Source organism: Haemaphysalis longicornis, unplaced genomic scaffold, assembly GCF_048455015.1.
Source record: "Haemaphysalis longicornis isolate Haplotype H1 unplaced genomic scaffold, Haemaphysalis longicornis Haplotype H1 scaffold_2, whole genome shotgun sequence".
NCBI lineage: Eukaryota > Metazoa > Arthropoda > Arachnida > Ixodida > Ixodidae > Haemaphysalis > Haemaphysalis longicornis.
The window spans coordinates 119,075,234-119,101,164 of record NW_027526295.1 but is presented as its reverse complement, the minus strand read 5'-3'; the positions used below and the strand labels follow the sequence as shown (position 1 = coordinate 119,101,164).

The 25,931-nt window shown below is 48.6% G+C and overlaps 1 protein-coding gene across 2 annotated transcripts in view; it reads left to right on the top strand.

The window, feature by feature from the left end:
* The first annotated feature begins 1,555 nt into the window (after window positions 1–1,555).
* The window catches only part of LOC144169154 (rho GTPase-activating protein 5-like), a 64,370-nt gene continuing 39,994 nt past the window's right edge, over window positions 1,556–25,931 (top strand). For both annotated transcript variants that reach the window (XM_077698186.1, XM_077698185.1), the window contains exons 1-3: window positions 1,556–1,745; window positions 3,486–3,618; window positions 7,839–7,923. The gene's annotated coding sequence lies outside the window, so the exon portion shown is untranslated. The remainder of the gene's footprint in view (window positions 1,746–3,485; window positions 3,619–7,838; window positions 7,924–25,931) is intronic.

Genomic DNA, 25,931 nt, shown 5'->3' with positions numbered 1-25,931 from the left:
AGTGGATTATGTTGGATTGTGTTGCGTCATAGCCGCGGCACTCTCTCCGCGGTTTCCTCTCCTTCGGGCGCGCTGCGCATATGACCGGTGTGCTGCTCTCCGGCGGGCTTTCGGTCGATGGTAGCTCTCTGCTTGCGCTTGAACCCCCCTCAGCGTCGCATCACACCAGGGTTCCCGCGAGGGGAGGTGGGCGTAATTTTTTTGCAAAAGCGTTCCGGGGACGATCGGTGGTCGCCGCGAGGGACGCGCTCGCAGGAACGCTCGGCATTTTCTCGCTCCGCGGGGTTTTCGACAGTTTTTTCTGTTCTTTTGCTAAAGCCACTGTGCGGGGTGGAGGCGATCGTACACGTACATGCACTCCTTGTCGGGTATGAGTAGTGTTTGCGTCTCCGTAGTAAAATGCTGCTGTCTGGGCAATTTCTTGTGTGGAGGAGTGAATTTGTGTTTGCTGTCTGCATATATCCTTCAACTGTAGTTTTGGAGCCGGCATCGCGGGCTTTTGGATTTGGCCACGTCAGGCGCCGGCCGAAGAAGTGCTTCACGGAGCGAACTCCTAGGGCGTTGTCCAGTGGCCGGACGTGCACGGCGGTGACGGGCGCGGTCGCAAATATGTTCAACGAAAAGTTTGACCGCATTTAACGTACCGAAGATCCAATTGCCTTCGCATTCTCAGAAAATTGTTAGCATTCCCCGTAATTTTTTGTATAAATCACAACACTAATGCTCGATGGAAACCTCTGTTTTGATGGAACGCGTTCTGTGGTACGTACGGGGAAAAAAATGTTTTCGTATACCACTCAGCGCGTTCCACGAAGATAGAGGCTGTCGCCTTAAAATAATGGGTTTCGCGGAACCGGCGGGATATACATCCGGCATTTGTACGCGCAGACTATATGCGTCACCTGCGCGGGAGATACCAACAGGAGATATTTTCGGTTGGGAGATATATATGTCAACCGGTTATGAACAACAACCTATCGTAAGTGAATTTTGCAACATATGGAAATTGACTGACCAAAGAGTCTCCATATCCGTTCACTAAACCTGTAGTCTAGGCACTTTACTTGTAGTCATCTTACACCGTGCTTGAAGTGTACAACCATAGCATGCATGGCCGCGTCAGTCACCGTGCCGTGTGAGATGTGCATTAATAGATATCCTTCTTTTTGCCCTCAGAATGTTGCAGTAACTGTATATTTTTGTAATTTTGCGTGAAATAATAATTTCCAGGTTGAAGTTAAGGCTTTATGTTACAAGGTACGTTTAACAGGAGCATTATTATTATTAATGGCGCCCGTTTCTTGAGAACAAACGCGCGGCCTAAAATAGCCATGAAAATAGCAGACGATGGCGGGGACGTACTGAAATAAGCCACGTTCGCAGAAGTTGTGGGTGAAAGTTCAGAACTTATTGTGTAGCTTATATACTGGTAATTTTTTATTTGATTTGTAGAAAAGAAGTTTTGAAGTATACATATTAGAAGGCTTTTTGGGGCGTCAGTTGTGATCACGTGACCCAATTAAGCCAATTATTTTTGGACGCGCTGTCCCGTCGGCCATGCCTACAACCCTGCAATGCCGTGCGCCCGGCGAACAGAGCAAAGTTAACTTTTCGTGTTAAGAAAGTTTTCGTCAATAACTTGCGTCACCTGGCGAGATTGCACCTCAAAAGAGTTCGAGATACGCAACAACGCATCTTTTTTGTGCCGGAAGTTCTCGCAGCACAGGATGGACAACGGTGGAAACGTGAGTGCTGCTACCGCCCTTTCAAAAGTGCTTCCTCCACCTTTCCTAGGCATTACGTTGAACGCAAAATAACAACGCTGGGGATGTTGTTCTGATGCATCGGGATTCATGCTTCGTGATGTTTGTAAGGCTGGAGCGTGAATAGAAAAAATTGAATGAACAACTTTCATCACTAGAGCAACCACTGATATGGTGACAGCGTGCGTTTGGGCGGTTGATACGTCATGTAGCTTATCGCTTGATTCAGAATATATGTACGAAGATCCATGTTTGTGACTGTTAGCAGACGATTGGTTGTGTGAGACTGCTGTGACTGCGTTTGCGTTTCTCGAAAGCATATTTTGAAATTGTGACAATGTCACTTGCAACACCTTGTCGGCATTTGGGTGGGGGTGGTGGTGGGGGGGCATGCATGAGCGTGAAATTAGTGCAACAGCTTTTCGCTGCAGTTCTAGAAACATTTAAACGTAATGCGCACGATTTTATCTATGTTGTTAGGCGTGATGTGTGCCGAATTGGGGCCTAGAGCATTGACGTCAATGCGTCTAGTCAGCTATGAGGATGCTGTTTTGATTCTTGGTTATGTCGGGCAAATTTCCGAAGGACAGCGTGGGTAAAGCGATAGTTTGACATAGCCGAAGTTCTTTCACTAAGAATGCGAATCACAGTTTTGTATCTGCTGCCGAAAAGCCCCTGTAGGAATTTCGACTCAATGGAAACAATGGGTCGAAAAGTCGAGGGGCCTAGCAGGCATGCCTGTGCTTTGACATGTTCTGGTTTTGAGTGCATGTGGTGGCAGTGCATTTGGTTGACCAAAGTAAACATGCGGTCCTAGTGAGTGACTGTTTGCCTCACTTTTCATGCATTCCACAGAGGGTCTTATTTTCATCCATATGGCAGGCAGTTGTGGTCGACTCTTCAATATCGAGTATGTGCATCAGCTTCAGTTGACAAATGGCACTACAACAAATTCTCTTAAGCAATACACGGTACTTGTCTGGTGACCCCCTGTATCATGAGGCGAATTACGCATGCATGTGAACCTGATGAAAAAATGCCAGCTGAGCTTTGTGGTGACTGCACCTGGGGTTGCCACCTGCCAGGTTTCTGACTGGCCCGACCGATTTTTAAGACAGCGGGCCAATTGCCGGTTCGTACTTAAAACTGGTCGTCATTGGCCGGTTTTTTGGCCATCATGCTGGTATTGTTTTGGAGGGGGGGGGGGGGGGGGGGGCATTTTATGAGCGTTAGTTCAGCAACTATGATGATAAATGTGTCGACAGGCTGTGCAAAGCACACGAGCAGAGAAAATACGTCACTTTCAGAACGAATTTTCAGAAAATCGCGTTCAGATTTCGTTTTCACAAAATCTCAGTCAGTATCAGTACAAAAGTTATGTTGATTTCTCTCCAGGAAAACGCTACAGTAAATGACATCGCATGTCAAAAAAAACGTGGCATCTGTTTGTTAACACATATTCGACCTCCTATATATCATGCCCCCCCCCCGACCACCCAAAGGGCCGGTGTTTTTTTTACGGGGAAAGGTGGCAACCCTAACTGCACCACAGCTGTAACAAAGACTGTGCAGGTATCCAGCATGAGTGTGATCCGTTGCTTGTGACGTGGCACGTGTTGCAGTGCATTTTGTTGCTCTGTTGCCTCTCCCCTTTGAAGAGAGCAGATTTTACTTTGCTCCTTTGTGTTGGTCGTCTGGCATTTCCTTGCTCGCTATTTGCAGGGGATGCGCGGTTTGGAGCCAGCGGCCATGGTTGGGCCAGCACCGTGGTCTAGGGACGTCGACAGAGCGGCCAACCTCAGCCCCACTCATCCAAGTAGACGAACACTAAAAGCCGTGCATGGCCCACACACAGGTATGTGAGTGTTGTGCTTCATCCACAGTGTCATAGGTAAGGAAAAAAACGCACGCACAGCAGGAACTTGGGGGTGGACGTTTGGGAGTAAAATGGCGGTCAGTTTAACTTAATCGCTCACTGTGCCGTGAAAGTTCAGAAGGAATTGGTAATCACCCCTGACTGTACACGGAGCTTTCATATCTGCAGTGCTATCATATCACTCTAACAAGCTAAGCTTCTTAAACTGAAACTTTGTGGCTGTGGTGCACCAATAAAATTTTCCGGAAATCTCTAATTAAATGCACTGAATGTGAATCTTTGAATGTCCATTCACACGTAGGTCATGTTTGAAGTGTGTTTTCCTCCTCCAAGGTGCTGCAAAATCACGGTCATACAAACACAGCTGATACAAATCATTGCTGGTACAAATCAAATTTGTCGATGATCCCAGTTCAAAAAATTTCCTTGGTTAAAGTGTATTGCATACAGTGGGCTATCCTTTGCACGTTACAAATGCGATTTCGTGCCACATTGGGTGACACGTTTCAGTGAGGGCTTCCACGGCAGTAAGGTGGTTGCAGCAAACAGCTTTGGGTATGAGTCGCACCCATTAAAAGAAACGTTCTTGGTGGTGCGCACAGACGCCAGCTGTGTCATAGTGCAGCTGTCAGAGTAGGAATTTATCTGCTTTCAAAGGAACAAAGGGGAACTGCTATTGGTGGGGATGGGGAAATAGAGTACTGAGGTTAGTGGGAAATAAGCTGGGAGGTGCAGAGGAGCATTTGGTAATGTGGTGCAGATTTTCGTCTTGTTCTTATTTGCGGACTTGCAGAAAAGAATGTCCCGATATAAGTGCACTTTTGTGTATGACAGCAGGAACCCAAGCATTTAGACCAGTGGTTCTCAACCATTACTGGCCCGGGGACCCCTCTGGGGCTTGCGAAAGTGACGGGGGACCCCACGATGGAGCATATGTTGATCGGTGTCGTAATGTCAAACAATTTGTACTTGCAGCTTACGTCGCCCACACACTTATCCGATTCCCGCCTTTTCTGCTTAACGTTAATGACAATGCGCGTCATAATGCTGAACAATTTGCTCTTGAATCTATAAGTCTGCCTTTTCTGTGTCTGTTTCTTTTCTTCTCATAGCTGGCGTGCTGTGCAAAAAGCAGATGTTAAAATATGCGCTACGCGGAGAAACTAAGCGTACACGTAATGTGGCGAAGCCACCTTTTTGCACTGCAAGAAAGTGCTAGGTAGCAAAACCGAGAAAAATATGGCCGGAGGGGGTGTAGCCTTTGAGCGAGGCTTGGCGGACCCCTCAAATGTTCTCGCAGACCCCCATTTGAGAACCACTGATTTAAAAAATTGACGCCATCCCGCCCTGCGAAAGTGGATGTATAGCGCACCTGCTGTAAACCACTACACATGCTGATGGAGGAGGGTATGAAATGTTCCTCGTTGTCTCAGCGAGCTTGTCACTTGCATTCAGCTTTTCTGCCAGCAAATGCTAGGGCCTGGCGCATGCGCTCGGCGTATTGGGCCAGAACTGCTAGGTCCTGCCTAGCCTGATGCATGCGCTAGCCCTCGAATGAAGTCAATCCCCCTCCCCTTTTGAGAGCAGCTGCAAACCTAATCTTTACCAGTATACAGGGGGGGGTTCCCATTGTTCACCGGCTCCTTATCATCCATCATGTGGCTTCGGTGCTTGCTTTGTGGCTTTTTATTTTTATGAATACTGACCTCCAATGCTGCATGCCTGATTAGCCTCACGCATGTGCTCGGAGTCTTGGGCGAGAACTGCTAAACCCTGCTGAGTTTTTTGTTTACGACATGAAATTTTCTGACCGAAAAAGAGGCTAACAGCTTCGCTGTAAAAAAAAGATGCACATTCCTCAACATCGCAGTCATGCTGGACAAAGCGCATGCCTGAGGCATGTCCTGTGTCCAAAATGAAAACGATGTCACATGCAATGTGTAGGTCAAGCCAAGTGAGGCCAGTTTCCCCATGATTGTCAGTGGCGTTGCAGATGAAGTAGCTCTGGGTAGCCAGGGCCACGTTGCAGCTCAGTTGTGGTTGAAGTCGTGTTGTGTGCACGAAGTAAAATCAGTGCATTAGAAAAACTCTGCTGTTTGAACTGCATTTGAACAAGCCGTGTATGATCAATGTTTTTGGAGAAGGGGTGGTAGTGCCAGAGATCATCAAGGAGCTTGCACTTCTTGTGGTTGCTAGGATGCAGCAGGTACAGCCTCAGGGGTCAAATGTGGATCGAAACACTGCGAACAGGCGTGAGTGTGTGAAGGGCCAGTATCCTAAAGAAAATGGCTCCATATCTGCTCCTTTCGTTGCAAAAGTCGACGAAAGGCGATAGTCGACTGGCGCCCCTGCCAAGTAGATGCCTGCCTTCTCTTTCCCGCTCACCTCTCATGCTGTTCCTCTCCCGTCTCGTTCCTCCCAAGATAACGCACTAGAGGTCTGCTCAAGTCAGTTTAAATTTAGTGTGTTCCACTGCCCCAAGTCGGGTGCCTCGATGCCAGTGTTGCCTTATGGCGGAGACGCCCATGAATCGAGGCACCTTACTACCACGTTTATATAACCACGTTGCCCTACTCCGCGGGCGTTCCGAACAAAACGTGGAATTTATCCAGTGGAACCTTTCGTTGCTGTTGCCATTTGATTTCTTAAATGCCGCCAGGAGCTATAGTAGCACGGGCAGCAGCAAGCGACTTTTTTCTGCAGTTGATGTAGTACTATTTAATTTGCTATTGCAAAGAGCAGCGTTTGTGAATTTTTTAATAAAGGAACACTGCAATTATCACTCGCGTATTGATTTTCTGCCTTATATTTGCGTAATGTTTTTGTGACAAGTGTGTGGCGCCCCCCATCCCTGGAGCCTCACAGCAGGCAGCCCTGCTGCAGGCTCAGCTCGGCGGCTTTGTGGCTGTACATCCGCTCAGCCAACTTCTTGTTCAACAATGTTGATAAGTATGAACACATAAACCGGACTTGGACGTTTACATTTGGCTGTTTGGATATAAAAGACTGTTGCGCAGCTTCTGTTTCACTTTGGCCGGGTGGCTGAACCGAGTCACAGACAGACAGGCAGGCAGGCTAAAATTTCTGTGTTTAAGTAGCCCAAGAAAGACCATCGTCTTTAAAATGGGTGCCATCGTGATGTCTGGAGGAGAGGAAGAACAGTGGGCATGTGGGGAAAATGTAATTGAGTAGATGTGTGCGTCGTCAGGTTAACTGACGGGTGATTGAGGAGACTGCTCAGCACATTGGCCGCCACCGCTCGCCTGGTGGTTGACACTTGTTAGGGCACGGTGCGGATACAAAAAAATTGCTCAGCGAAAGGCACAGAGGTGTCTGCAGTACGTTCAACACGCCTGCTTTGGGTGTCAGGGCTGGGGCAGGAATTAAATGTGTGAGAACAAATATTTAAAATTGTCAATTCTTTTTTGGCGGTCCTGGTGGTTCAATGGCAATGCGCTTTGGGAATAGCCACAAAGGGGGACGCTGGTAATTCTTCAACTGAAAAGTAGTGGGACCAGGTACGCGAGAGTTTCCAGGACAACAGCTGCTTTGTTGTGGCGGCCTTCACTATTCCCTAGGTTATCCATTGACGGTACATACTTGTGCTTGTGAGTGAAGGCGGGATGCCATATGTTGACACATACTGCACTCTTCTCTAAACGTGGTCATGCACCATCAGTCAGGGTGTTTTGAGGGACCACGTCGTGCCTGGTCAGATTTTCAGAGTTGACGAGCATGGCGCCCTGTTAAGCCATATTTTGGAGGTGAGACCCATAAATAGGGTACAACAGTGGGAAAGGGTAAATATTAGTTCTGACTTGCCTAGATGTTTTGTTCTGACACCTCTAGATATACGATTTCATTCTGGTCAAATTTGTGAGCCAGGTTTTAGTGTTTATTTGTGGCAGTGTTTTCGGCAATGCTTGCTCATATCTAGCGCTAAACGTCCACTGCATTAGCAGCAGCTACTTCACTACTGTACAGGGGGGATGAGTGGTGCTCTAATTGGAGCAAACAACCAGGTAACAATGCATTTGGACTTTCATTGCTGCTTTCAATCTCTCCCCAGTGGCCCTGCTTGAGCATCTTTTTGTCCACTGATATTCGTGCACCGAAGTAGAGCCACGAAAACATAATGTCATCTCGGGGGGTCAAGTTGCGACAATGTTTTTTAACGAGCTAACCTCTGGCCTTCGCAGCACTCTGGTGGTACCTGGAGTCAGCACCTGTTCGGGATACGACAGGTCAAGGGCAGGACAGAGCATGGCTTGATGTTACGTGAGGGTGAGTGGTCATCGCAGCTCTGTGCATGGCTGTCAGACCACCTCTGTGGGGCTCGATTGTCCAACCACAAGAAAGGGTCAGTTGGCTGACCAGGTCCTCTGTCAGCCTCGCACTCCCCGTTGGGGAGGTTGTGAACTGCCCTTTTTGCTTGAAGTATGGCTCATGTGGTCTTATCTCCGTATTTGCATGTAGCTTCACTTTCACAGCAAAGTGATGCGGGCTTATGCTGTGGCAGACTAATGTCGTGTACTTTAGTCTCTGAAGTTGTCATGGTTGGAACAAAATGGGCACGGCCTCTATTTTCGTTTCTCCAGCTTTTAGTCTGTATATCTTTTTGCAGTGGTGGGGACTGTTCCGTGTTTCAACTTCGATGTGTGATGAGTCCCTGTGTAATCCGTTAAGGTATGAGGCCAGGTGCTGGAAAAAAAAAAACATTTAAAAATGAATGAACAATGCAGAGTTTTGGTCTACATCATAAAGCACACTTTTTTAGGCCCGTAGGAGCCTTATAAAGTATGTCTTCTTTTTGTTTATATTTTTTTTATTTGGAAATTGTAATAAATGTGGGTCTCATGCCAAGACACTCATAAGTCTAATTTAACTCTGTAGAAAAACACAATTTTTGGTGGTGCTATAGGGGAGGCTTTGATCTGTACAATGAACTAAAATTAATAATGAGATTCGATGAATCCCGAAAGCATAGTGATGAAATAACAAAAAAAATGCTCGTTTCCACCTTAGTGTAAAAGGCGCCCGTATCAAACTTGTGGTACGATAATATTTCTTGAGGTTCATTGCACACCCAATGATTTGTACCAAATTTCTTTAAAAAATCTTTATCAGAACAAAACTTATGAATGTTCGTGTTTCACGAAATTGCCAAAAAATAGGTTCTGAGATAATCAACAAAAAAGATTTCAAACGAGTGCAGCACTCACGTAAAAGGATCAGGAGAGCTAAAATCTTCCACATTTGTAGCTGGGTCCATCTCGGATCTGGCACGTGTCCGATTTTGCTCGTGCAGCGCCTCACCTTTTTTTTTTCTAGTTTGCTTTGCAGTATCAGTGCTCTGACGGGATGCCTTGGCGATGCGCTGCCTGTCATTTTTAAGGCACGCTTTTGTAGTGTAGAGGCCAGGTTCTATGCCAGCTTGGTTCAGGATATCAAGTGTGCCTTTGTTGCCATTGTTAAAATGACACAAAGCGTCATACAACGCAAACTTGATGCTTTGAAGGCTCACATACATGTCTTTGCCAAATCATACCATTAAAACACTCATTGGCATTCTGCGTTTTTCCATGCAAGCATTTCTTTAGTAAGTCGTCTGAACAGAGATCAGCATACGCAGTCTCAACTTTCGCAGCCGACAGACAGCCTACGCGCTTTTGCACATGCCCAATGCATTCCAGCTTTCGCACGCTGTTCTTGCCGTGAATGTCCTCTACGGTTGCATGGCTATTTGAATCACTGTCTCCATAGTAATCGACATATTTTAAACTTTGTGTAGCTTCGGATCTCTCGAATATGCGGTAGAGTCCGACGGGTTCCATGCTTCCAGCATTGGCATTACAGTTTGTGTGTTTTGTTTTCCACTCTTCAAATTTAGCACTTGTGGGGCATAGTTTGCTCTTCAGCTTGTGCATGCCTTGCAGCTGCTCGATAATGCCTCTGCATCGAGCACTTTTCCTGTGTCCACGGAAATCACCGACACACAGCCATTCAACGACGAGTGCCCACATTTTTGCCATGTACCGTCAGCTGACACACCACACTCACCACTGTTCACTGCATGGGACACTTCTGCAGCAGCATTGACTTCGAAGGTACGAGCTGTGAAGCTGCAGCGAGCTTCAATGACAGTTTGTCATGCCGCACGGGTGGAGGCATTCATAACTTTGCAAAATGTTTTTGCTCCCGTGTGTTCCTTCCCAATCTGTCGCATTGCGTACACGAGCCGAACATTATTTTCCGTCATGCTGCCCGATTTCTTCGAAGTATAAAACTTATGTTCAAAGCCACAAGCAGTGCACACAACAGCAAATGTGCAAGGCGCCAGTCTGTAGAGGCGCTCCTCCAGTTTCAGAGATGAAGTGAGGCACTCGGGGCAAGCCATGGATGAAAACACAGATGACAAAATACCAACGTCGATGATCCTGTTACCTCGCGGCGATGAACTTGACTCCACATTACCGAGTTTCGACGCACTCGCACAACCACTGACGTCTCCATGTCCATCGCGCACTCCTACTTTCGTGAACTGATTGTTGGCAGATTTTCGTTTTGTGCGTCTTTGTATGTTAAACTTCTCCATACTATGGCTACCAGTAAGAAAAAGTAAGTGACAGAGGGTGAGCATGACCACCAAACAATCCGCCGCTGCTTTGGCGCTCGCGCGAAGGCTCCAGAACGTAAGCAACACGTACAAAACATCGCGCGTCCGCCTGGTGAGAAGTTTATGATTGTAATTGATTATTAAAGTGTAGAAAACGCTGTAAGGTCATTAATAAGATTTTGTATGTGGTACGATTGTTAAATATAACAGACTAAGAACGCCAAGCCAGGGCAATTTTGTGTTGCACACGAAACTGGCAGTTTCAGTTTCAGTTTCGTACACGCCGGGTGGGTTTACATTTTTCAATGTATCTTTGGAATGAAACTGTGTAGGTCCAAACTTTTTTCACTGCAATGATGACCAATAAATTCCACATTTAACAAAGTGGAAAACAAAAAATTGACATTTTGAAAAAAAAATTTGCGATTTTGACTTGGCCTCATACCTCAACCAGTGTAGGACACAGTGATGCTATCGAAATCTTGCTCCTTTTGCAATTGCACTGCGTGCAGTCACCATCTTGGGTAGATATAGGTGACTACCGGGATATTATTTCCACCTTCACTTAGTCATGCCACGAACTTGTCGGAATTCTGCAGGAGTAAAAGTTAACCGAAGAGAAAGTATTGGTATGGTGGCTGTAGCGGGGAAGTGGGACGGCCTGGAGTGAAGGGCTCCACAGAGTAGCAATGAAGGCGGTAGGTGGCGCCACAAGGTGCCTGGTGTGCTAGCAACGGCGTGGTTCATACAGAAGCAGACTGCTGCTGCAGACCATCATAGCTGCTGCAATCCCACAGCACGTCGTCATCAAGTGCGAGTCCACACTTCACGAACGACCGTACTGCAACATCACGTGGTACAGTCGCCCATGCAGAGAGGACCCACCCTTCACACAGTAGCCAGGGAGGCCCTCCTGACATACCTGCTTGGGGTAACTTTGTGGTTTTCTGACGAAATACACTCGTATTCGTGGCACAAAAGGTCTTTAGAAGGCCTATTGACCCCCACGTCGAGAGGCTGAAGGATCCCAGAGGGCATCGTCCTCGCTTCCGTCCATCGTGTTTGAAATGCAGCACTTTTTGAAAGCTGTAATGACTGTTTCATCTGGAATTTTGTTCCACGCCGTGGCAATCCAGTTCGCCAGCTGGCCGAGCGAAGCATGCCTGATGCGCCCATTTGGGGTGAGCTGATGTTCTTCCGACGTAAGCCAGTTGGTATAGTGCTCGCGAAACCTGTCTCTACAGGGCTTATTAATGTTGAGGTCAAGTGGTAGCAGTTGGCTAGTCATGCCACCAGGGATTATAGGCAATGTCTGTCCCTGCACGGGGAAGCGGAGTCTTCACGCTGTCAGTCAGATGGCCGTGTTAGGAATCGAGGGCTAGAAGTGACTTGCTTGCACAACACGGCCCCTGGGCGGCGTTCCCAAACCATTTTCACCCAGTCCTCCATCGAGCCGCTGGACATCTAACCTGAGCCTGAGCGGTCACGTCATCATGCAGCTACCGTAGAATGTTGCAAAAATGAGTCTCGGGCGCTCATGCAGAACGCGTGGGCATGGCAGCCCGAGATTGGCACATGGCGAGCCATCATGCCGCTAGCACGGCCGAGCCTTTAGTGATCAAACCACGTGACTTGAATCTGAGCCGACCCTCACCCCCTCACTTTTGCACATCGTTTTTACAAAAAAAAGCATTGGTCTAGATACGAGTAAATATGGTAAGTGGACACATTACGTTGTAAAACCTGAAGCAGTTGACGGCTATGAAAAATTGGCCAGGACTGCGGGGGTCATTTGTTCTTGAGAACTGTCTGATTATACCAAACTGGTTTTCTAATCTGTCTTGGCTCATCCTTGATGTCAACAAGTACCTGAAATCTAACGTTGTCATGTGCCTCAGTAGTGACAAGGTGCTGCAAATGGTAATCGGAGGTCTTCACTTGTGCTTTTGCTGATTAAGCCACCTCTACCTTTTCTCGATACTTTCCACTCATTCAGAAATGCAGCAGACGCTTCAAGGTCAGCAACACGCCGTGAGGACGGTCGCAGTGGCTCAGACAGCACCCTTGAAGTCGTAATGGCTATAAGCCGACTCATCCGCTTTATGAGCTTTAGTGTGGAGGTGATAGAGCTTGAGGACTGCTGCAAATGGGATTAGTACAAGAATGTGCCCGTCAGCACTTCTTTAGTGAACAGTGTGAACGCTAAATTCACTTTCATTTTTTCGAATGAGCTTGGTCTAATGTGTGCTTTAGTTAGGGGTGGCATTACTTTCAAGGTAACAGCTTCTTTATCCTTTTCTTATGCTCCCTCGACATGCTCAATGCATGCACGGCCACCGGGAGTTGTGAAGCCCTTGGCTACAAATGAGTCGCGCGCACATTTCAGTAAACGCTGGAAGTCAGAGCAGAAATGCCGGGTCTACTGGATGTGTTGCCTTGCATGTGATGTGGCCTGAACACGCTAAAAGACAATTGTGATTCCATGCATGCCTTTCCACATCATCTACTAAGGCTGCAGCACGGGGCGGCATGCATCCCCACTACGTTTTAAATTCCTTAGAGGCCAGCGTGGGCCTCTAGGGATGAGTGTGAGAGGAATTGGGGAGCGTTTGCGATGCAACCTTAGGCTAATGGTGCATTACAGTGGCACAGGATGTAAAAATATCAGTCCAGTGAAATGAACAAATAGGAACAGCAAGCAAGAGCTTAAAGATGGGCCCGAGAAGAAAGTGGTAGGTGGATTGAGTATGTATCCATTTTTATTGTTATGAAACATCTGCATCCTTGTGTTAAAGTGTAGTAGGAAAGCTGAGCAATGCGGTTTCTTACCCCCAATGCCGAATGCTACGGTTCCAAGTCGCGCCGTTGCGTGCCGCAAACCCAGCAAAAAAAGACCAGCCTGTTCTGCCAGTATTATAGCTTAAAGAAGGAGCTTTGACAGCATGTCTGCTTTGATGATGCCTTTCGATGAGAAGACACCCAGTATTCGTGTCCAGTCACCTGTGCAAGAAAATGCACGAGAATCAGCAGAGGCAAATTCTTGAAGGAGAAGTTTCTGAAATTTGGGGCTTTGGGTTGGACGATAAGGTATTTACTTTTTGCCTAAGATCATGATTACCTGCTGTGTTGACACTGAAGTGCTTCGACAATTTCATCTCATGAAAGAGTATGCCTCCATTGCGAGTATTGCAGGTTTTACTCGGTCTTTACTGCAAGGGCCGTGAACAAGTTCTCACTGTAGCCAAGGCCGCTCTTGAAGTTCTTGATGTAACGCTGCAGGCAGGTCCGCCTGGGCAAAATGAGAATTTTCTGTTTCCGCAGGTGTTCATACAGTTTCGGGCTCTTCATCCGCTCTGTACGGTCCAGTCCTTCTCGTACTTCATGCTGCATGTGGATTTCCTGGCTGCTGCTTTAAAGCAGGTCAAAAGCCAGCTGTTGTTTAGGGTGCAGTCCTTGAATGCAGTTGTGAAAAACTTCAGAGGCTGTCTGTTCGTTAGCCAGATACATTGCTTTCAGCTCTCTGGTAGTGTTAAAGAGCTTTTATTGAGCAGTGTGCAAACGACGGCACGTATTGGTGTGCTTCTTCAGGCGGTTAATCGCAGTCCGTGAACACTTCCTTCGTGAAAGCTGGTTTTGGACCAGCTTTTAAAAGCCCCTTTGCATGCAAGTGTGCAGTTTTTGCTGGAAAAGTACCGCATTTACTCGAATCTAGGCTGGCCTCGATTCTAAGCCAACCTCCAAAAGTCCGAAGCCCGGGAAAACAAAAAAAAAAACCCACCTCGAATGTAGGCCGGACAAAACGGTGAAGACAGTGTTCACAAAGAAAAAACATTTATTGAACATGAAGATGAAACGGAGCAGTTGGTTCATGATGCACATAACTTGAGAAACACACAGCCGCTAGTCCTGTTGTGTGTGTTTTTTCTTTGTCGTCATTTTTTTCGCGCTGCTTCTAGTTACTTGCATCATAAAGATGCCGCGCTCATTCCGAGTCGTCGTCGCTGCTTCCTTCGTCTCGTCGCTGACTTCTTTGTCGGCGTCTTCAAACAGTGCGCAATCCTCGGTGCCATCAAGCGCATTGGATATGCTGCACTTCCTAAAAGAGTGCATGATCAAAGTTCCTGGGATGTCGTCCCACGCTGCAGCCACCCAGCCTGCCAACTGAGACAGTGGTACCTGTTTGATGCGGCCCGTCGGCGTCAGCTGGTGGTCCTCCTCGCTTAATAACCAGTCCGTGTATAACCCCCGTAGGTGATCCTTGAACGGCTTGTTTACGCACACATCAAGTGGCTGCAACTGGCCCGTCATTCCACCCGGTATCACCGCGAGGTCGGTGTTCATTTCGGCCAGCGCAGCCTTGACGCTGTCGGTCAAGTGCCCGCGGTATGAATCCAGCATAAGGAGAGAGTGCTTGCACAGAAGGGCGCCTGGACGCCGCCGCCATACAATATTTAGACACTCCTCGACCATGGCGCTGGTCATCCATCCGTTCTTGTTGGCCCGCACAGTGACGTTTCGCGGGAAGGCCTCTTTGGCGGGCAGCGTCTTCCTCTGAAAAACGATTTAAGGAGGGAGCTTGTGCCCGTCCGCTGTGCAGCACAGCATCACAGTCGCGCGCTGCTTCTCGTACCCCGCAGAGCGCACCTTCACTTCCTTGGCCCCTTTTTCAGAGACGGTGTACGTCACCGGCATATCATAATACACCAGCGTTTGGTCCGCAATGCCGATTTGGCTTAGTGGATACGCTCTCGCTTCTCTCTTTCGAAGCACGAAACGCTGGAACTCCAGCAACTTCTCTTCGTAGTCAGCCGGTAACTTCTGGGCGATTGAGGTGCGACGACGGAGGCTGAAGCCGAAGCGCTTCATAAATTTCTGCAGCCAGCCTCCGCTGGCTTTGAAGTCTGCCGCCGAAACACCTCGCTCCCTTGAAAGCTCCCTCGCCTTCGCCTGGAGCACTTCCGTTGTCACTGGAAGGGCAGCTGCTCGCTGCGTCCGAACGAAGTCGGCCAATGCCGTCTCCATTTCAGGGTGATGGCCTTTCCGTGGACCGGTAAAAGCCATCCTCGTTGCGGCGCACACAAAGAGCTTCTCCCATTGGCCCCTCCAGCGACGCACATTTTTTTCGTCCACTCCAAAGTCCCGCCCGGCTTGAACGTTGGACGACGACTCCGCGGCTAGAACAACTTTCCTTCTATAAGCGGCACTATAATGGCACCGCCTGTTTGGCGCCATTGCGCTACGCCACACACAGACTACTCGAAGCGCGACTCGAATTACAAACGGCTCGCCTCAACACTCGCCACAAAGATCAAAATGGCAGCCTCGCGTGTGTACTTAAGTCAGGTGTTGGCTCGGCTAGTAACGGCTACAATACCATCTAGGTGGCCTTTTCTAGGTGGCGCTAATTGTGCACCACTTTTCTCAATGAAAAATGGCGCATTTTTCAAAATCTTCGAATTTAAGCCGACCGTGGAGTTTTATACAAAGAAATTTGAAAGAAAAAAAAACTATCGGCCTAGATTCGAATAAATACAGTAGCCTCCAAATGCTACATGTCGGCTTGGGTTTACTGGCTTCATCCCACAACTCGTACATATGGTTAGTGTATGCGTAGCATCAACTATTGCTTGCGCATCGGCCTACGATGCAATAACGCTCTGCAAGCGGAGCTTGCCCCGCACACAAACAGAGTTAAGTACTGGTCCCACCTTGTTGCTGCAGGGGTGAAACTTGTGATCAGTTTTGGGAGCAGCATCTGTGCGACGTCTTCTCCGTCCCGCTCACATACACCGATGTAAACAGTGTTCGGTTCAGCCAACAAGCGAGGTTGATCCCAACAACTGTCAGACGAGCAAAGATTCCAGAAAATGTGATGTATGCCCGCTTCCTGCGGATCGGAGGCCCATGCAGCTGCTTTGGGCACGACGGAGTTGCCGGCATTGCGCTGGTTTAGCGATTGCACGTCGTGCGCAATGCCTGGAATTTCAATTTTAATTTCAGTTTTAATTTTCCCACTGGATCTTTCTCATTTCCGTCTCTCGGTTGGCGAAGAATGTGTTTATTTTCCTTATTCCCTCCTGAAACCAAACGTGCTCGTTTATTGCTGCAGTTTGCGTGCCGCTGGTCCTGCCGCCTGCAGGAGTAAGATCAAAGGGAGGGACATGGAATAAACACAGCATGCACGTTAAGTGAGCAGCACAAGTTCCTGCTGCACGCAGAGGGAACAACAAAGGCGGAACACTAAATGAACACTGTACACAAAGAAGGCACAGATGTTGCAATTCTGCATTATGCTGTGTCCCTAGCTGTAACTTTGCACAGCGTGCACTCGTGATGGCAGTTCAACACTGGGTTTGTGCAATAGTCTTCCTACGCTGCTCACAGGCTTCCCTGGTTGGGTTGTTGGTCGAGATGGCACCATTGTGCCCATCCTCGCACTCTTCCTCACTCTCAAGGGCTGCGAAGTCACCCATTTCATCTCTAGTGTTGCAACACAGGTTGTGGAGCACGCAGGCCCCGAGGATTATGCGGCATGACTGTTCAATAGAGTCAGTGTCCACAAAGTCTAGCCGCTGAAACCTTTGTTTGAGCGTGCCCAACGCATTTTCTCCAGCCACACGCTGTAAGCTGTGGCGCATGTCGAAGTGCCCTTTGTACTTTGGGAATGCTGCCTGATTGTACTTGTACGGAGGCATCAGCCACGGCAAAAGAGGATGTGCAGAATCCCCAAGAATGTAATCATTGTTACATCTTTCTGCACTGTTTATTCACATTTTTTTCTCGTATGCCACAACAAGGCGCTCAAGGAGGTCCATGCGCCTGTTATGCCGTGCTTCCCTTTTTTTCTCCAATTTCATTGGTTTTTTCTATGAGCCTGTCTAGGCGTTTCGACATTTTTTTTCTTAGGGCGCATAGGTCTACCAGCTGGCTCTGAAACATAAGCACATGCTGCTGTACAGCATTGTGAACTGATGTCACAGTTTCAGTGCGCTGTACCGAAACAAATCCGTTCTAAGGTTTATATGGGAACAAAGATTACTTTGCCACTGCCAAGACTAACGCGGAAAAGTAGCGAACATGCTGGGGTGCGTTAATCAAATAGTCGCCTTTTCAATTTCTGAAAACACTTGCGTGCTTGCGCCACTGGGTGACCTGATGTGGATAATGGTGCAATTTACACACCCTGTCGCTCCAGGAAACTTGGCAATGCAGCAGAAGTCTGTGCAGACACCTTGCAGCTCATTGCCATTGCAGGAAACATCACCATGTCTCAAAATACGTGTGCAGCTATGAGCTCCGGCATTGCTGCAGTAGGTCTGTTGAAGATAACACGCTTAATGGCTCCTTTGAATTGATGTGGAGGAAATTGCCATCTGTTAGCTTCGAAGCAGTGCAGACACATTTTCCAAATTGTAGCTTGTGTTTATTATTAAAATAATCGGTATTGTTGTCGCTCATGGGGTATCCTCCCGCCCAAAGTTTAGAATACTCCACCCGAAAAACTGCAATGTTTAAACACTGAAGGAACTAGCCTTCGTGTAAAGTGGGTACGCGAGCCTCATTTCGCGTGATTAGGAAACACCAAGACATGACAGTAATAAACTAAACTAACAAGTTTATTCTATGACACGAGAATAAAAAACCCCAAACTAGCCGGCACTTCCCCAGGCCAGTGAAAAGAATGGAATGCAACTCTAGGAAAACACAGCGACAGGCAACATCTCGTGACAGCATTTGGCTGGGCGGAGCAGTGGAACAGTCATCACAAGTAATGTAGGCGCTTTCCTTAACCCGCTTGCCGGGGAGCTACGAGAATTCAGCCAGTCGTGGTCAAGCAAAGGGGCCACTTCGTGTTCCTCGGTAACCTCGCATCGTCCTGCCGTCCTGGTCTGTCCATGCTCTCAGCCTCTTCGACGGGTCAACTCACCACCGCCCTCTCTACGCGCCACTGACCCCTCCCCCTCCCCCGGCTTCAGTGGCTCACTCTTATGGATGCCATTATCTGCCTATGCTGCACGTGCATTCTGCGTAGAAGATTAGTATCTCCTGCCTGCTGTGAACTATCAGGGCTTCGTCGTGTGTGATGCTCACTGTGCCCTGCGGTCGTCATGCACGCATGCGCACCACACTCTGGGCTGAGGCGGCCCACAACACGTAGTTGGGAAAACCATGCGCTCCATAATGCAGCCCGTGGGTGAAACCACCGTCACGACGTCTCCCATGTTGCGGCAGCACAGGCACTCGTGCTCCTTGAAATTGACGAGAACGGGGCAGGGGCTACACTGGCATCGAAAACACACGCACACACACACACACATTGCGCATTTTTTATGCCACTTCAGTACAGTAACACAATAAAGAAACCTAGACAGGCTTGCAGCTCGATCAATGCAATGCCCCCATAAACAAGCGTGAGTGTCCGTCACGCTCCTTTCTTGTGTTTCAGTCTCTGCACAAAACATTGCACTCGGGTAGCTCTATCTGCAACAGAGGTGCACTTCATGTGCGGCAAAGCCTACGTAAGCCAGAGGAACAAATTCGCTAAGTGACGTCAGTCATTTTTAAACAAGGCGTGCGTACCACCTAACGAATGAAGTACGCTTGCGAATCTGTGATCTGGCAACAGGGTGGAACCGCCACTGGTGGGCTGTCGATGGCGCTCAACTGCGTGGAGTTTCCACCCGCATTTTTCTCGTTTCTCAGGTTAGTACTTGTGATAAAGAAAACACCTTTTCTTAAACAATGTATCAGGTGCAGGATTCATGTCTGTCGAGCTGTAGGAGCAGGTTACATGTGCAGAGATGAAAAGATTTCTTCTTCTTAATGTAGGAATCATTTTCTTGCTTGCCGGTATTTTGGATATTTGAATCCGGTAGGTGTTTCCATGGGAAAAGTCTGCCTCATCTTTGCCACTACACACGAGGGCAAGACAAACTCCCCTCTTTCCCCAAGCCAAGTCTTCAGCCAGGGCACGAACTGCCGGTATGCTGTGTACCGGTACCTCCTGCAGAAAGCGCACATGTATATGGGGTCACCTTTGTCCAACTAAGAAGCTTGGCGAACGCAAAAAAAGGCACCTGCATACTGCAGAGTTTGGAGGTACCAAAATAACACTGTAATTACACTGTTCACACAGGTTTCCTTACTTATAGTTTACTATCTTTCTTGATGTGCACCACCGTAGTGTTCAATTTTTTATTCAAAGCAAGTCTAAGATTAGAGAATCGGAGGTGAGTTTCTTCATTCAAATCAGATACATCAGAAAATTACAGGGGCCTAATGGTCTCTGCATTTTGTTTTTTTTTTCATCTGGAGCAGGTGAACAGATTGGTCGCTCCAGAAAAAAAAAGGCTGCGTCACTGCTTCAGTGCGTCAGAGATTGCATGCATGGATAGCACTATCAGCACTGCTGTTCAGATTTCGCAAATTGCAGCATTGTATAGTATTAAAACAATCAGGTGATGTTACTTGTGAATGTTGTCACTCGTGGGGTATCCTCTGGTCCAAAGTTCGAAGGGCTGCAGTGTTTAGACACTGTGGGAAATCTGTGTGCTCTTGGAATGCAGCTTGCGGGTAAAGTCGCCGTCATGACGTCACCCATTTCATGGCAGCACAGACACTCGTGCTGCTTGAAATTGTTGAGAACTGCGCAGTGGCCGTCGATCTTTCTGATATCACATCACGAAAACGCAGCATATGACTCTATTTTTAACTACAAAATGAGTGTTACATCGTATCACTTACCACAGCAGATTTCTTAGTCGTGCGCTCGTGGGCACTTCAGGGGTAGCCGAGCCGTCCGTGCCGCCGGGGTTCATGGGCGGCTTTCGCGAAGCCATGGGCTCAAACAAATATGTAGCTGCCCCCAGCTCCTCATTCCTCAATAAAAAAGGGTTGTGTGAATCTTCCACGTCTCTTTGGCCTGGATCTAAACGTGTTCGCACACGGCACTTGTACACCGAGCGGCCGGCGCGCCGCTGACACTTCCGAATATGACGTAACCGACCGCCCGCCAATCGCGAAAGGCTGCCAGAGCTCAGCTCGTGCCCTCGGGCGGGGGTCGTTTATTTTGGCGAAAAAAAAGCCCTTTGCGTTCACTTACGCATCAAATAAACACGTTTTTTGAATTCAGCGTGGCGAAAACCTTAAAGTACTGCGCTTAACTAATTTTTTTCGAAAAGTGCTTTACCAGCCCTTTAATGCTCGGCCAAACGTACCGTTGTGTAAAGAGGAGTTGCGTGGCTCGGACGCTGGGGTGGCAGATGTCGTGAAGTGATTGAAAAACAGCAGGACGAAAGGCAGCTGGAACGAAGGGACGGATGCAGCTGCTGATATGTTGCGCCACAGTGAGCCAGGCACTAGTGGGTGAGGCACGAGTTGTAGACAGAGGGAAATGGGGTCATCACACAGTGCTTGCAGCTCAGGTTCTTCCATCTGCGCGTGGGCTAGACGTTCCCAGTCTACAGCAGATGCGGAATCGTGGACAGAGGTAATGCACGAGAGCGCGTCAGCTGCCTCGTGGTTGGTGCCTTTGATGCATTGGATATTCCAATATGTAGGCAAGTGGAAGTTCATGTGCGACGTACTTGGACGAGCTCGGGCTGGAAACGGAAAGCAGATGCGGATGGTGTTTGGGTTGGCACCTTACACAGCTTTGTAGTGTTGAATGTGTACAAGACCCTGTCTTTATATTTCCCGAGCAACCCAAGCCTGACACACGGAACAGAGACAAGTATGTATGACAAAAGGCGATATCGTCAATGAAAAGTCTAAAACAAAAGTTCAACGGCACGTGGTAACACAGTACACGGCTTACAGTTTCGCCAGTCCTGTCGCACCTTTAGTCGGGTTAGGCGTGGTGGCGTAGGTAGGGGTCAGTTGTGGCATGGCGTCACTGGTGGGGGTCAGGTCACGCATAGAGGTCCACTGTGGTATGCCGTGTCCCGGTTTCTCGCAGTTGCTGCAAACGCAGCCCTCATGGACACACGGTCGTCCCCTCCCAATGCTCGACTTGATCACCTGCTGATGGTAGGTGCGGGTGTTTTCCGTACACTCGTAGTCAATTCCTGGTTATCCAACCTGCATGCAGGCGGGCTGCTGCGTCAATTTAAAGCCGCTTATAAAGCGGCAGTTCAGGTGGCCTCGAGCGAAGTGGCCCGCCAAACACGCGGCCCACCGAACACGCGGCCCGGCGTTTAAGCGGCCCTCTTGAGGGCCGCCTAATTAGAGGGCCACCTAAACCCCCAGGCTATGTGTTCGGCAGGCTGCTGGCTGTAATTTTTCTACGCGGCCCGTTATGCTAATCTATTCCCGTTTACGAAGTGGCCCCCAAATCATACAGCCCCTCAAATAAGTGGCCTTGTTGCTTTTCACCCAAAAAAAGAAAAAGAAAAAAAGAAGCCACTCGGCCAGAATTGATTTTATCCGTTTTCTTTTTTGCTCGCATTGCCAGGCCAACGCCAGCACCCCGTGATGAATGCTTAAACACATGTTACATCATACAAGACATACAAAGTACACATAAGCTCATACATGCAGGGGTGAGACAGCTGCGCATATTGCGCACTTTTGATAGAAATCTACTTTCCTGCGCCAGGCTGCTCCAAAAGCTTGAAAATTGCAAAAATTGCGCCAAACTGCTCCAAAGCAGTCTGAGAGCCAAGGATTTTAACGCTCCCGCCAGTTTCAGTGGGGAAAAATCTTTACTGACGGCATAATTTTCCAGCACCCCCAAAGTGATCCTGTTTGTAAAGGTTTAATTGATTGATCATACAATAAATAACCTGCATAAAATTGTCCCCAAGGTAGTTTTTTCGAAGGTCACCATGTCGGGTTGCACATGTTATATTCTGTGAGTTTTTTTTTTGTTTTTTAAGTTTTCCCATGGAAAACAATTGCAAAGTCCCGTAGAAAAAATGTGTATGTGTACTGAGGCGACAAACTACTGGTGAAAATTGATGAAAAGACGGCATTTTTCGGGGCGCCGTATCTCCAGAACGACATTACTGGGCGCCGCCATCTTGGTGTGGTGAATATTGGAAAACATGGCCGTCGGGCGAAGCAGTTGCTCGTGGTTCAGGCAGAGTGCTCTTCGCCGATTTCTACTGTGGTTTTGGTTATGGGGGTGGCTGGGTTTTCATTTAGTCGTTTGATCTGTTGAGGGAAGTTGCGTGACTCGAAGAACGGGAGTTCATCAAAAACAGCCGTGTTTCGGCCTCGAGTGAGAGGCGCGGTGCATGTTTGAAGTGAAATTTCGGACTCATTGCGGTGTTATAATAAAACGGTGAGTTATTGCTGCCTTTGACAGCGAGCTTGCGAGTGGCGGAAATGAGACGATCGACACTGCAGAAGTGGCGGTGCAGGCTACATCGCCGCAAAATGTTCAAGCAGTGGCCGATAGCGGGACGGGCTATTATAGCATGCTAGTAATAATGGTTTATCTATCTGAAGTGATATTTAATGCCACGAAGGAGGTGGCTAAACATAACAACGTTATTCAAATTGCGATCGTAGTGAATGCGCACCTTAGGGGTTGAAATGGGAGGGCTGGTGGGGTGCGAAGATTGTCACCTCACTTTGCGCAACTTTTGCCATGCCGCTACAATTGTGTTTAAGGCCGAGTCTGGGATTACAAAAATAATAATTTCAGCATTCACATGATAATGAAAATGCCTTACGATTGCTTAGTTTTTCGATTCAATGTTTTCAACGGCACTCCATGCTATCTATGCATAGAGCCTAAGAATTTATAGATGGCTTGTAAAAAGGTAGTGCAGTTCGTGCCTTGTGATACTCTAGTAGAAAAACCTTCATTGAAAGGCTGTTTCAGTGTTATGTACGTTCAAAATCCATTAGAAAGTGCACTCCCCCCTCCCCCCCCCTTCGAGTTGCCAAAAATTTGATTTTTAGGCTCCTAAGGTGACGTAATAAATGTCATCATTCTGCTCCAAATCAAGGTTCTTCTGCTCCAAAATCGAGATTTCGCTGCTCCAAAAACTGCTCCCAAATCTGGTTCAGCTGTCTCACCCCTGTACATGCAACCCCACGGAGAATCGAACCTGGGTCTACTACAACACACTGTTGGGTACGGAGAAGGCCGACCCGAGCCGAGCTCGTTCGCCTCTGACATACGTGTTTTAGTGTGCTGTGAAGCGAGCGGCCAGCCGCTGTTGCAGCCGTGAAAAAGTCCAGAAGCCTAAGGCTAACGTAACTGTTTACTTCATAGTGAGAGATGAGTCGAAGTCAAAGAACAATGCCGGTCAGCTGATCCGGTTCAACGTACGAAAGGTGGATCATGTCTACCATCGCCGTGGAGTCGCGGAGAACTCGGCACGGTTTACCGTTGACCAGTAGCTCATGTACGTACGGCTCCAGAAACTGCCTGCTGTTCTCACTCTGATCTAGCACGTGAAAGATGAGTTTTCCCTTCTTGCAACTCGCAGTGAAATGTCCCGTTGCGCCGCAGTTGTAACACGCAGCCTGTCTGCGCGCTTCAAAAGCTTTCTGCGCTGTTCCTCAGCGTCTTCTGCTCTGTTTTCGTTTTTGCGGCCAGTTTTCCTATCCACGACAAAGACTTCCCTAGTTCCACCATCTTCATGGGGAACTCTGCCTTTCGGCCGTGACTTAACAGGCCTCGACCTGAACTCTTTTTGGCCGTCTTTCGGCTCCTGCGCACCTCGTCGTGCGACGAACTCGTCGCCTAGCTGAGCTGCCTGATCCACAGTATTTACCCCTGGCCTATCTTGCACCCAGAGTCTCAGGTTTTCTGGTAGACGGCGGTAAAATTGCTCGAGACCGAAGCACTCAACTACCTTGTCGTGCTGTCTGAAAGCCTTTGCCTCTATGAGCCACTCTTCCATGTTAGCCCTCAGCTTGTAGGCGAACTCCGAATACGACTTGCCCTTAACTTTCTCGGCTTCACGGAACTTCTGGCGAAACGCCTTGCCGACTGCCTGTACTTACGCAGGAGGCTTTACTTAACTTTCTCGTAGTCCTCTGCCTCCTCCTTTGGCAAGCGGGCCATCACGTTGGATGCTTCACCTGGCAAAAGCGTAAGCAGCTTTTGCGGCCTTGAGTCTCGGCTAAACTGGGCCCTCTCGCACGTACGCTCGAAGTTGACCAAAAAAAGACCGATGTCTTCTCCTACCTTGTAGGGTCGCATTAGGTCACTCATTCGTAGCGTAGGCCACTCAGTCGCCGCAGACTGCACGCTTGGCGCGCTGCTGTCACTCACGCCTTGATCAATATGCCTCGATCTCGAGACAGTTCATTTCCGGCACGTGCTGTCACTTTCTTTCCTCCTACTGTAGTAGGAGTTCCTCATGCTCTCGTCTCTTTTCCTCCTGTTTTATTTCCTCGCGTTCGCATAGTCTGGACCCCAGGCCACGCATCCCTCGAGGGGAATGAAGTGGCACACGCCGCTGCCCGTGAGCATACCTTCCGGGCCTTCCCCTCATTGGCAAACAGATCGATGACTTCCAGCGATGACATTCCAAGAAGATACACGGATGTCCTCGCCCATTACCGACTGCAGCGCCCCATTTACCCCCCACCACACCCCAACATGACCAGACAGGACGCCATTACCCTCAGACAGCTGCAAACTAACACCTACCCCCACGGAACACTACTCCATGCCATCTACCCAACAACATACACTCTTACTTGTCAACATTGCCCCACACCCAACACTCTCTACCATATGGTCTGGGAGTGCCGACAATCACCATCATTAACCCCCCAACAAAACCCAACACTGGAGCAGTTGGAGGACCAGCTGACCAGCTCATGTCCTCGAGACCAGCAACGACTGGTGGACAGGGCCCGCCGGGCAACCAAGGACCAAAGCTTCCTGGACTAAGGAGGCCTCCCACAACGGAACTAATACAGTTGAATAAATGTATATTCCTCCTCCTCCTCCTGTTTCTGCCTCTCGAGCTCCTGTTCTTGCTTTCTATCCTCGCGTTCCTGGTCTCGCTTTCTTTCCTCGCGTTCCTAACGCTGGCGCTCTGCCTGTACAGCCTGGCGTTTAGCGGTCTCCCTGCCATTGATCTGCTCAATGCATTCCGACAGATTATCATCGTCAGCCCCAACAGCGAATATAGCCTGTATCAGCTCTGGCTTTCTCAGCGCGTCCGAAACATCCAAGCGCAACTCTTTTGCAAGCTCCAAAAACTGCGGTTTTTTCAGCGCCTTCAAATTCATGGCCGGTCTAGAGTACTGCTTTCCCAATACTCCAAAAGTGTTTTGCGCGAATAACCCACGCGACAAAAACACGCCCTACCAGCTATCCTCAGAAACCTGGTAAAACTTAGTGAAGAAAAGTCCCGCACTCACCCTTGACCGCCGTGAATTCTGCGAAGTCCAAAGCCTCCTTGACGTCCGTGGTGTTGGATCTCGCACCGCTGGCTCCAGGTGTTACGAAGTTGCCATCCAACCACTGCCAACCAGTTGTTGGGTACGGGCAAGGCCGACCCGAGCCGAGCTCGTTCGCCTCTGACATACGTGTTTTAGCGTGGTGTGAAGCGAGCGGCCAGCCGCTGTTGCAGCCGTGAAAAAGTCCAGAAGCCTAAGGCTAACGTAACTGTTTACTTCATAGCGAGAGATGAGCCGAAGCCAAAGAACAATGCCCTGACGGGCGAGGTTACAATACAGGACTCGAGCAGAGTGACAGCAT